Source organism: Talpa europaea (genome assembly GCF_964194135.1).
Source record: "Talpa europaea genome assembly, chromosome: 8".
Classification (NCBI taxonomy): domain Eukaryota; kingdom Metazoa; phylum Chordata; class Mammalia; order Eulipotyphla; family Talpidae; genus Talpa; species Talpa europaea.
In genome coordinates, this window is record NC_140075.1 from 50,993,287 (window position 1) to 51,005,411 (window position 12,125).

Consider the following 12,125-nt stretch of genomic DNA (forward strand, 5'->3'; position numbering starts at 1 on the left):
GAGCCGCGCGGTGTCCTGGGAAACTGGGGCCCACAACAAAGGGCAAAGCACGGCCCCGCCTCCGCGCAAGCGCACCAGGGCCTGGGGGCTGGGTGGGGGGAGGTGCCGCGCGGAGCTGAGCTCGGCGTGAGTTGTTGGCCGTGGGGGGGTGTGGCGGAGGCCTGGGCCGTGGCTGAGGCTGCGCGACCGGTATGAAATAGATTGTATTTTGTGTAAAGTTTGCGGAACATTGATGCGACCTCGTCCTCGTGGAGTCAAGCAGGGTTGTCATGGGTAGGCCCTGGGAAGATACTTTATTAAACAAAACAAAATCGAAATCTAAGAGTACTGCACACGAATTAGCACCGTTCCCAGACTCAGCCGTGCCCATGGGTCCGATTTACTCAGTTTATAATGCAGGTCAGGAACCTCAGCTATCTGCTGATTTCAACAATCTTGTACCTGGAAGACTCATCTCAGACCAATGGCTGGTGTCATGTGAAGCCCAGTGTCTGTAGGTCAGGATCTTAGTCACCTTTTAGCCACCTGGTGGCTCAGCTCTGCCCATAGTTAAGTGTGGCAGGTAACATGGTACCTCCCCTAACAACCTGACAGCAATCGTGGAAGGCACCATCACTAACTTGTTCACAATCACTTTAGATCACAATCACACTACGTTACTAGTTCACAGTCACCTGCATTCACTGATACTTCTGGTCCTTATCAGAGATCAGTGCCAACAGGTTACAATCTCTGCTGCACACACTGCAGACCACTCTAACAGGCACTTCAACACAATCAGCAAAGCTCCCGACGCTGTTCATAATCAACACAGACTGCAAAAAAGAGAGATGATACGCTGATCACAGTGGTTCACTGTCACCTCAAATCCCATTCACTTATTAAGTGAACAAATGAGTACTGACCAGCTACTTACTATGTGCTCCAGGCATGTGCTAAAATCTAGGAATACTCAGTGACCAACTAGACAAAGTTCCTGCCTTGTGAGAGACACAGAAAGGCCATCATAATCTGAGATAATTAAATGTTCAATCTGAGGAAAGTCACAGAGAAAGTAACTAGGGAATCAGGAATGGCTTTGCAGAAAGGGTGGTCACAATCACTCCACATCAGAGATCACTATGACCCTGCAGTTCATAATGCCCCCAAATCACAAATGTCCCACAGTAGAGCCATCTCAGGACATAATTACTTCAAAAACATGCTTTTTTAATGATGGGGATACAGGGATAGAACAAAGGTTGCAGTTGCTAAACAAGGCTTTTTTTTTTAAGATTTATTTATTTATTTATACAAGCACTGGGTACAGTCAGAAGCGCGGGAGGGTGAGAGAATTCACCAGAGACAGAGTGAGGAACAGAACAGACAGAACGATGAAGTACACTGCTGAGGGGAGCAGCGAGTGGCAGGAGAGGTCTGCACGCCATGTGGGACCCTCACACGGTGGCCGGGGATCCAACTGGCGCTGCAGAGGCTGCGGGCAGCTTCACAACCCAGCGCTCAACCGCTGCACCACCCAGGAGGCCCTAAACAAGGCTTTTTTAAGCAAAAAATTGAAGTGGTAAGTGATACTAGAACTGCCACAATTACCATTAGATATTTAAACAAAGCTGGTCCCATACTCTGGCCTATTTTAGATACTCCACCTGTCCCTTTGGCAATTCCTACCTACTCTCCCAAGTTTAAGCCAGGTATGTTCTTACATTAGTATACAGAAGAATTGAACAATTAAACTCAACCATGAACAACTCCATCGCATAGTCCCAGAGGCCTGGGAAGCCCTTCAGGTGTTCAAAGGGAGCCGAGGTGGTTCATTTCTGCCAGATGTTCCCTCATCTGGGCAGGAACCCTTTAGCCTGAAGGATAGTTTTTAAGCAAACAATCAGCAAATACTGAGAACTTGGTAGCAACCATTTATCGAGCATCATGCTAAAGCACTTATTTTTACAACTTCTCACTTCCATTTTATAGATGAAAAGAATAACCTCAGGGAGGTTTCTGCCAACTATTATTTATTGTGGGCCTATATATGCCAGGTAAATTTCATTTATCTGTTCTGATTCAAAGCTGGTTAGTGGGAGAGTTAGAATTTGGCACATTTCATATGCTTCATACTCACATATAGTTAGTGGCTACTGCTCTGCACAGTCCAGATTTTCCATTCTCACACAAAGTTCTGTTCAGCACTGTATTCCATCATCCCCCATCTCTATCACCCTAGTCACCACCTCAGGTTCCAGCTACCTCTCATCCAGTACATCTTCATCCTTGTCCTCACGTTGGTAATATAACCAATAAGGCCCCAGCTCTCTGTCCCCAGTCACTCCTTTCCTGTGCCCTCTGCAACCTGTGAGCAACAAATTCTTCCATATTCTCCACCTTCATTCAAGATGCTGCCTTTACCTCCCAAAAACCTGGCTATCTCCTAGTGCTACTGCTGTGTGTGTGTCTAAAAACCACATTGTTTTATTACCGCCAGCAGGAGTGGCCTGCGTAGGGTGGTGGGCACGCTGCCTCTGGGTATGTGTGGGCTGTGAAGAAAGGATGATGACTGGAAGGCTGGAAGGGGCGGGTGTGGAGGCCAGGCCTAAGGGCACCTCAGATTTTCTTCTGGCAACAGTTAGACCTACTGAGGGAGTCAATGGTCAAGCCACCAATAAGATTAAGAAATTCTTGAAAACCCAGCTGTCCTTCGGAGTTAAGGTCCAGTTTATTTATCATGTGGTCAAGGACACCAGGGGCTTCTGGTTCTTTGTGAAGGCAGTGGTTCTGCATTCATGAAGGTTAGGAACTTGCTATTGGAGAGTTTGTAGTTGTTACCATCCTTTCCAGGAAGCTCTGGAAAATTGCCAGAGATTCGATGTGCACTTAGTCTCTGTAGGGCTGAACATTTTTGCTGTGTCCGAGAGCTGTGAGCCTTAGAAGCTGTAAGTGGGGAGAGGCTCGGCGACTTCTCAGGACACGGCGTTTTAGCAGCCCTCTTACATAAATACTATTTTTCTCTCGGGCCCATCCACCTCAGGGTCAGGAAGTGGGTAAATATATCCCTCCAATGGCATTTCTAAACCAGCACTTCCCTTTCCTCCTATGAAGGAGCCCTGTCGCTTTGAAGCTTCACCATCTGGACATACCGTCTTGGATGATGTCATCAATCAACCTCCTAGACAATGTCCATCATTTAGTTCTTGGCTCGCTGCCTCTCTCCACCCTAAATTGTGTTAAAATACATGGTGCACTCAACCTCCACATGAGGGCTTCTGAACATCCTCCACTCATGTCTTTGACCTCCTTGTCTCCAGCGATATTTCCCTCACTCCATAGCAGTGGTCCACTCCTGTGATCATACCCTCAACTTGATTTTCACCAAAACCCACATGACTTCCAGTCTGGGACTTCTCCAACCACAACCGTTTCCTTAATTAAGCTCCTACAATTCTTTGTGACCTTCATCACAGCCTCCATTCCTTGGACCTCACTGATTTCTCCCCATTCATTAGCTCCAGTTTTCATGTTCCTTCTTTTTTAGTTTCATTTCCATCACCCATCACTCTTACCCTTTTCGTCCCTTGGTACTTGCCTGGCAAAATCCCTGCTCTGAAAAAAATCCACCATTTGCCTTCTCAGTGCTCTTGCTGGAAGAAAATCACATCGCCAGGCATATTACCTTCATTTCATGTTCATGAGCCTAACTTCAAAAGGGCTCTGAACTGCCTGGCAATTTCCACTACATTTGCTTTTCCATTCTCTAAGATGATTTTTATAGCTATTCCTTTTCTGTAAAACCTCTACCACTCTCATCTGAGCTGATAACCTAGCCTTTTGTGTTCCCGAGGATACAGGAGCAAAGGGGCACTCCCTCTCATTCCTACCACAGCATGCAAATCTATATGCCTCCCACATGCCTGTGTCTCTCCCCCTCAGCCTCCTTCCCTCCAAAGACCAGCTAATCTCTCCACAGGAGCTGTCATGCCCACCTTCTCTCCCCTTGAAAAGGACCTGGTTCCTTCAATCTAAGCTCTCTCTTCAGCACATAAACATGCTCTTCTTAAAAAGCAGTAACAATCATTCTGGAAAACAGTTTGGCAGTTTCTTATAAACACAAACATGCGATTTCCAGATGACCCAGGAATTGTACTGCTGGGCATTTATCCCAGAAAACTTAAAACTTAAGTTTATACACAAACTTGTACACGTATGTTCATAGAAGCTTCACTAATAGCCCAAAACTTCTGGAATCAGATGTCCTTCAGCAAGCAAATGGCTAAAGACACGGTGGTAGATCCATACTTTGGAATACAGCTCAGCAATAAAAAGAACCGAACTACCAATTGATACTTGCAATAACTTGGATGAATCTCCTAGGACTTATGCTGATTGGGAAGAAAAGTTTATATAGTGTATGATTCCATTTATAAAATATTTTGAAATGACATCATTTTAAAAACAAGCATAGATGAGTGGCTGTCAGCAAGTTGGGATGGGGTGGTGGAAGGTGGGAAGAAGATGGTTATGAAAGAACAACACTGAGGGATCCTGGTGGTGATGGAATTAATCAGCATCTCGACAGTGGTGGTAGGAACGTGGACTAAGCATAGTGTGATAAAACTGTGTAGAATGACACCTGACATCAATGTCCATGTCCAGGTTGTGAGAATAATCAATTGTCAGAATAATCAATTTATATCAACTATTGTGGTAAGCTGAAGTTCAGTTCATACGGCAGGTTAAACACTCAACCTGATTCTTTCCCTTTACTGGGTAGTTTTCAGAAAAATGAATTTGTTCCTTTGAATTCTCTAAAGGTGGCCAGTGCTGTATGTTTTTTCTTCTCTCCATCTCTCTCATCTTTTTCTCTTTTTTTCGAGCACCTGTAAAAACTCATGAATTTTATCATTATAAATTAGCTTTTCCAGATCTTTTCTGAAGAGCAGATTTTTGTACAGAGAAAAGTGGGACTGACTTTACATTTATGGAACGTAAATGTAAATGTGCTGTTGTTAAGTTTTTGCAAAATGTTACCATTGAGAGAAATTGGATAAGTGGCAAAGGCATCGTTGTGTATTCGGTCTACAATTGCAGGTAACTTTACAATGATCTCAATAAAAATCTCAATTAATAATAATGCATAATGTGGGCCTCCCTGGTGGCGCAGTGGTTGAGCGCCGGGTTGCGAAGCTGCCTGCAGCCTCTGGCCCCGGTTCGATCCCCGGCTGCAACCAGGCCACCGGAGGAGGGTCCCACATGGCGTGCAGACCTCTCCTGCCGCCCGCTGCTCCCCTCAGCAGTGTACTTCGGTCCTTCTGCCTGTTCTGCTCCCCGCTCTGGCTCTGGTGAATTCTCTCACCCTCCCGCGCTTCTGACTGTACCCAGTGCTTGTATAAACAAACAAATAAATTAATAAATAAATAAATCATGCCTCTATTAAAAAATAATAATAATAATGCATAATGTGATACATTTGCATGTAGGTAAAATCATATATGTGAACATAATAAACATATTTAACAATTTGTAAAAGCTATGAGTATTCTAGTCCCTAAGAACTGCTTATAATACAAGTATGAGGGTGAAGAACTTGAGAGGACGAACAGTTGCATGTGGGGAGAAGGATGAGGTGAGGGGGAGGTGGAGAGGTCATCAATCAGTGGACCCTGTTAAGGGACTCAGATCTCAATCAGAAAAGCTATGATGCCTTGTGGCTCAAAAATACCTGAGTTTGGCCAATGACAAGCTGTTTGACTTTGGACTAATTATGTGTCTCCTCTTCTGTGAAAAACAGGGGTCATAGAATCCACCTTCCAAGACTGGCAGGAAGATGAAATAATCTAGTGTAGGTGAAAGAACCTAGCGCAGTGGCTGAAGGATGTTCCATAAATGTAAAGTCAGTCCCACTTTTCTCTGTACAAAAATCTGCTCTTCAGAAAAGATCTGGAAAAGCTAATTTATAATGATAAAATTCATGAGTTTTTAACAGGTGCTCAAAAAAAGAGAAAAAGACGAGAGAGATGGAGAGAAGAAAAAACATACAGCACTGGCCACCTTTAGAGAATTCAAAGGAACAAATTCATTTTTCTGAAAACTACCCAGTAAAGGGAAAGAATCAGGTTGAGTGTTTAACCTGCCATATGAACTGAACTTCAGCTTAACACAATAGTTGATATGAACTGATTATTCTGAAAATTGGTAGAATAATAAAAAAGCATTCAATCTGATTCTCTTTATCAATATGTTTCAAGGGAACCAACTAGGTCAATAGGAGGAAATAATAGAGCAGCACCATTTTGCAAACCCAAAAGGAAATACTGATCATTCACAGCTGTTAATTTTAGAGAGACAAATGCAGGTTATATCCCTCCTGATGAAAGGATACATCCCTACCTATGAAATATTCTTGACAGAAACTTGAACCTGATTCACAGCATACCTTTATGTCTAACTATAGTTTATAGAAGACAAAAGGAGATAAAGGAACTCATTAAATGGCACCCGGGCAATGCAATCAGCACGATCCTAAAGTTAGGAAACTTCTAAAGGAAAAAAATCAGTTTCTTTACAAATAAAGAAAAAAAAAAAAAAAGGAGGGTAAGAATCTATAGATTAAAATAGACTTGAGGGCCTCCCTGGTGGCACAGGGGTTAAAGACAGCGCTATCAAGCTATCACCAGCCACTGCAGCACAAGTTTGATCCCTGGCCGGCCAGGGAGAAACCCACATGGCACAGCAGACCTCTCCTGCCTCGGCTGCTGCTCCCCTCAGCAGTGTATTTCAGTAGATCTGCCTTTTCTGCTCCTCACTCTCTCTGGTGAATGCTCTCACCCCCTGTACCTCTGGCTTACACCCCAGTTCTTGTATGCATAAATGAATAAATCTTTTTAAAAAATAAATAAACTAAAATAGACTTGAGAGACTTATCTACCACTTACAACCTGTGGCTCATCAACCTGATGCTGATTCAAAGAAACCAACTTTAAAAAATGTTTTTAAAAATACATATGATAATTAGGGAAATGTGAGCATTGATAATAAGAAATTATTATTATTATGGGGATGGGTAAAATGGTGACAGTGGTCAAAAGGTACAAATCACAGTTACAAGAGGAATAGGCCCGGATGTAATGTCAGCATCATAACTGAGGCGAGAAAAGCTGCTTTATTTGAAAATTGCTAAAAGAGTAGATCTTAAAAGTTCTCATCTCAACAAAAAATTTTGTGACTGTGTCTATGATGAGTGTTAACTAAACTTACTCTGCCTAACATTTCCCAACAGATACATCTATCAAGTCATTGCACTGCACACCTCACCTGAAACTAATACAAAGCTCTACGTCAATTATATCTCAACTTAAAAAGGAAATACTGGATTTTTTCTTTAGGTCTGATCATGGCATTGGCTTTTTAATCCTTCTCTTTTTATAGACACACACTGAAAGGTTTACAAATGAGATGACATGCCTCAGATTAGCTTCAAAAGAATCAAAGCGGGGAGAGAGTATGGACAAAACCAGGAGCTAGGAGCTGGTGGTTGTTGAATTACGCTTTTAACTGGAATGTCTCACATTTTCCATAGCGAAACTTTAAGTTTTTAAGAAACAAAAAATAAATAAAATTTTTAAAAACCAAAGCAATAATATCAACAACAAAATTTAAACCTTACCGATCTGACATCCACCCACCGCGCAGAAGCTCCTGGCGTCTAGGTCACCTCTGCTCTCTACACTGCCAAATCCAGAGTCAGCTCTGTTGTGTCACTTCACTTCAGGAACCTCTAACAGAGTTGACGCTCCTTCCTCTTGGGACACTCTTCTTTTCCATGACATTGTCCTCCCCTGAGCAGCTCTCCGGCCACTGCTGCTCAGTGTCCTTTTCCAGTTTCTTGCCACCTGAATGTTGGGGTTTCCCAGGGCCTACTCCTGGGGGCCCCTCTCTCTATCCTAGATGACGTCCCTCATTCCCATGATTAAATACCACTGTAGCCCAATGACTCCCAAATCACTGTCTCTAGAACTCTCCAAGGCCAGCCTGACACCTCCTTTGAATGGCTCTAAGCTCACCTGCCAATCCGGATTCCATCTGCCTCCCAACCCAGTCCTTCCCAGCCTTCCTCACGGACATAAATGGCCCACCACCATCTGGTCACTCAGGCAGGATCTCAGTGTTCTTCCAGTTCTGCCCTTTTGCTCACCCCTGCCCTCTCCTCGCCCGCCTATCCATCACAGCAGGTCCTCTCGTTTCCCCATCGGTAACAACCCACCATAATAAGTCCTGTCTCCACCATGGGTGTATTTATTCTCATTCTCGTCCTTCCTGATTCAATCCACCATCTCTTTTTCGGTCTCCTTCTATCTCCTTTCTTGTCCTCTTTTGATCCATTCCCCTTAAAATAGCCTGAGTATTTGAAATCTATAGGGGAGCCTGGGGAGAGGGAATTGGATGATGGAGGTCAAAGGACACAAATTTCCAAGTAGAAGATGAATAAGTACTAGAATGTCATTAGTTAACCCTACCATGTGATATATAGGAAAATTGTTAAGAGTAGATCCTAAGAGTTCTCATACAAGAATAAAAAATACATATATATTTGTCATTAGTATTTTGGAGTTTTTTGGTGGTGCTATAAGTTCTCTGTTATCTAGATGAGCTCTTGGACATTAATGAAATTTACTTTGGTGCCCATTTCATGATCTATGTGGGTGAAATCATTATACTGTTCTCCCTGAATTTATACAATGTCATATGTCAATTATATCCATTTAACCCCTGGTGGCACAGGGGTTAAAGTCTCAGCGCTATCAAGCTATCGCCAGCCACTGCAGCCTGAGTTTGATCCCCAGCCAGGGAGCTGACCCACATGGCGCAGCAGACCTCTCCTGTCTTGCCTGCTGCTCCCCTCAGCAGTGTATGTCAGTCAGTCTGCCTGTTCTGCTCCCCACTCTGTCTCTGGTGAATCTTCTCACCACCACCACCTCTGGCCTACATCCCAGCTCTTGTATGCATAATAAAAACAAATAAAACAAATCTTAAAAAAAAAAAAAAGAAATTGATGGGCCTCCCCGGTGGCGCAGCGGTTGAGCGCTGGGTTGCGAAGCTGCCCGCGGCCTCTGCAGCGCCGGTTCGATCCCCGGCTGCTCCCCGGCCACCTGAGGAGGGTCCCACATGGCGCAGACCTCTCCTGCCGCCCGCTGCTCCCCTCAGCAGTGTACTTCGGTCCTTCTGCCTGCTCTGCTCCCCGCTCTGGCTCTGGTGAATTCTCTCACCCTCCCGCGCTTCTGACTGTACCCAGTGCATGTATAAACAAGCAAACAAACAAACAAACAAACAAATAAATAAATAAAACATGCCTTTATAAAAAATTAAAAAAAAAAAAAAGAAATTGAAGTTTACAGAAAGACTGCCTAAGACTGAGAAAACCCAAGAGTCTCTGTGGTCTCCCTTTTCCTCCCCCCCATTTCCCCTTTTCCTCACTTTCTCACCAAAAATTTGAGGTTGGCTTGGCCTCTTGAGGACTCTTTCCCACTCTAAAGACGTTTTAGGTCCCCAAGTGGCCAGTTGTGTATGATCAAGCTATGCAGGGGCAGAAATCACTTACAGGGGGAAACCTAATGTCAAGGGGGAGAGAATGGGATTCAGGACACACCCCACCACTTCTGGAACCACATGGGGTGTGGAGGAGAAGGGTCTGTGGATCACCCACCCAGTGAGCCACCTCCCAGGCTCTAACTTCCATCCCACTCCCTGCAACCTGAGCCAGGATCCAGGGGAGAAGGGACACTGACTTTCAGAGAGGCAGCAAAAGATCTGTGGGGAACCCTGCCCCCTTGGCTCCCGGGCAGGAAATGCCTGGCGGAAGGCAAGGCAGTTGAAAGCACCAGAACAGAGAGTGAACACGGGGCAGCACCGCCTGGGGTGTGGGGTTCCGGAACCAGGCCAAACATTATTTTAGACCAAGGGGAAAAACAAAAGCAGTGGTTCCCACCAACTTCCCAGCCTCAAGAAATTAAAAATGACTAGTAATTCCTTTCTGTTTCTCTGAGATTGACCCCAGAGTCCTGTGAGCGCTCCCTGCTTCTGCCCAAACCACTTCTCTTGTCCTGGTACCATCTCTGTTCTCAGGCCTTGCTTTCACCTCTAGAGAATGAATTCAGAAAACATTGACTCTTCTCACTCACCCCACTGGTCAACTCTCCATCAAAGTGTCAGACCCTCACTACTGGGAATTACACCCAAACCAAACAGCTTGTGGGACCATGAACACCAAGGGTACCACACAGCGGAGAAGGCATGAGCCAAGGAAAGGGAGAAAGAGTTGTCAGCACCTGAAATTTATCATCATAGGTATGATGAGGTGGAGAGAAGGCTCTGAGGAAAGCCAACCTTTGGGGCAACCAGCTGAGAGGGAGGTGTGAGTGGTGAGAACAAGGCAGCCAGGGATTGGAGCCCAGGCCAGCCAAGGACCGGTACTAGGCCCTGGGCTCTGTGCCCACTCTCTGATGTGCCGCATTGTTAGCTATTTCCTTCCCTGGAAGTAGTAAGCAGGCAGAGGGGCCTGGGGAGTGCATGGCCAGGAGTAAATGGAGCAGGGTGGAGCTTCCATTGGGGGTGGGGGCCTCGGGTCCATTCCCATGACCAGCTGCCCTTCCGGCTGCCCTGGGACTGCGTGGGAAAAAGTCTTGGAAGTGCCAGGAGCGGGGGAGGTGAGTATGTATGTATGTTTTCATTTGTGTCTGCGTGCCTTGCTTGGCTTTAGTCACAGGACAAAGTCCTCTGAGAAATAGTCACCAGTGTGTGTTCCCACAGGGCTCTGTCCTGAGAGAGGCATAAGAGCCCGCCCTGAAGTCCTGAGAGAAGGCCTTAGGACCAACTCCCTGGAGGAATCTTGGCCCCTAGTGACTCGATTGGCTGACTTCCCTGGATTTATGAGGATGCTTCTGGAACCTTCTGCTTCCTGGAGCTCTATGACTAGCTGGAAGTTAGAAAGCGGTGGGAACCGGACATGTTGAGGAAAGTCAACCATTGCCACAGCATCTGCCTAAGAAGCCCAGGATCCTTCATTACCACGTACATCTTAGGGCCAAGCAACATGTCAAGAAATTACATAAAGGTCCAGTGCTGTGCCTTCAGGCCAGGAGCCCGAAAGCAGAGATTACAAACTAGTAGCCCGCAGCCAGGTGTATCCTACAAACACATGTTCTGTGCAGCCAGCAAAACAAAAAGATCTTTGAGCAAATTTGAGAGATTTTGCTGAAATATCCCAATTTCCACAGTCTGGGAAAGTCTTAACACACGCCTAACACAGACACCACATTCCCGCAAGACAGCGGTTGACTGGACAGAGGAACCACTGCTCCTTTTAGAAAGAGCTTGGGCCAACCCTTTGCCACAGTGCCCACTACGCCCCATTGTCAGAAACAGAGACTAAGCATCACACCTATGTGATTATTAGTTTTCGGTGCCCTTGTCTCTGCCACAAGTGGGGACAGTGCAGTAACTGAGAGGGCCACCTGTTTCTAGAGAGACTATTTCTACCCAGTCAGGTATATCTGTGAGCAAATAAAGACGGGATTGTGTCTTCTCCCACGCCTTCCAGTGGCACGATGCTCAACGCACCTTCTGCCAATACGATGTCACAGGCTTTATGTCCAAATTACCCCTCACTCCCGAATCATAATTCTCAAGTCCAGCGGCAAACCCAGTTGCCAGACATAAAGGAGTAAGGACTCGGCTCTACCCCCATGTGCCTGGGAATACATCTGAAAAGGTGAATACCAAACTGAATATCAAGGTCACCTCTGAGGAGTAAGGGCAGGGGGCATGCCTATGCCCAAAGGTTTGATTTTTCACAAGATTATACTTGTTCACAGTGTTCATAATAAAGTGACTAAGAAGCAAAACAGCCTTAGTCTAGTAACTGTTGGTCTTATCCCAACTTACCTTTCAAATTCTCACCAGACGCTCCTCTCTGTGGACTGGCCCACTCACAGTTCCCTGAACATACCGTTTCTGCTTCTCCACCATTTCTCTCTTGTCTTCCTACCTAGAATGCTCTTCTACTCCTCTACGAAGCCAAACCCAGCCAATCCCTGAAGGTAAGCAGTCTTTCAATAACTTAGCTCATGCCTGCCTTAAAC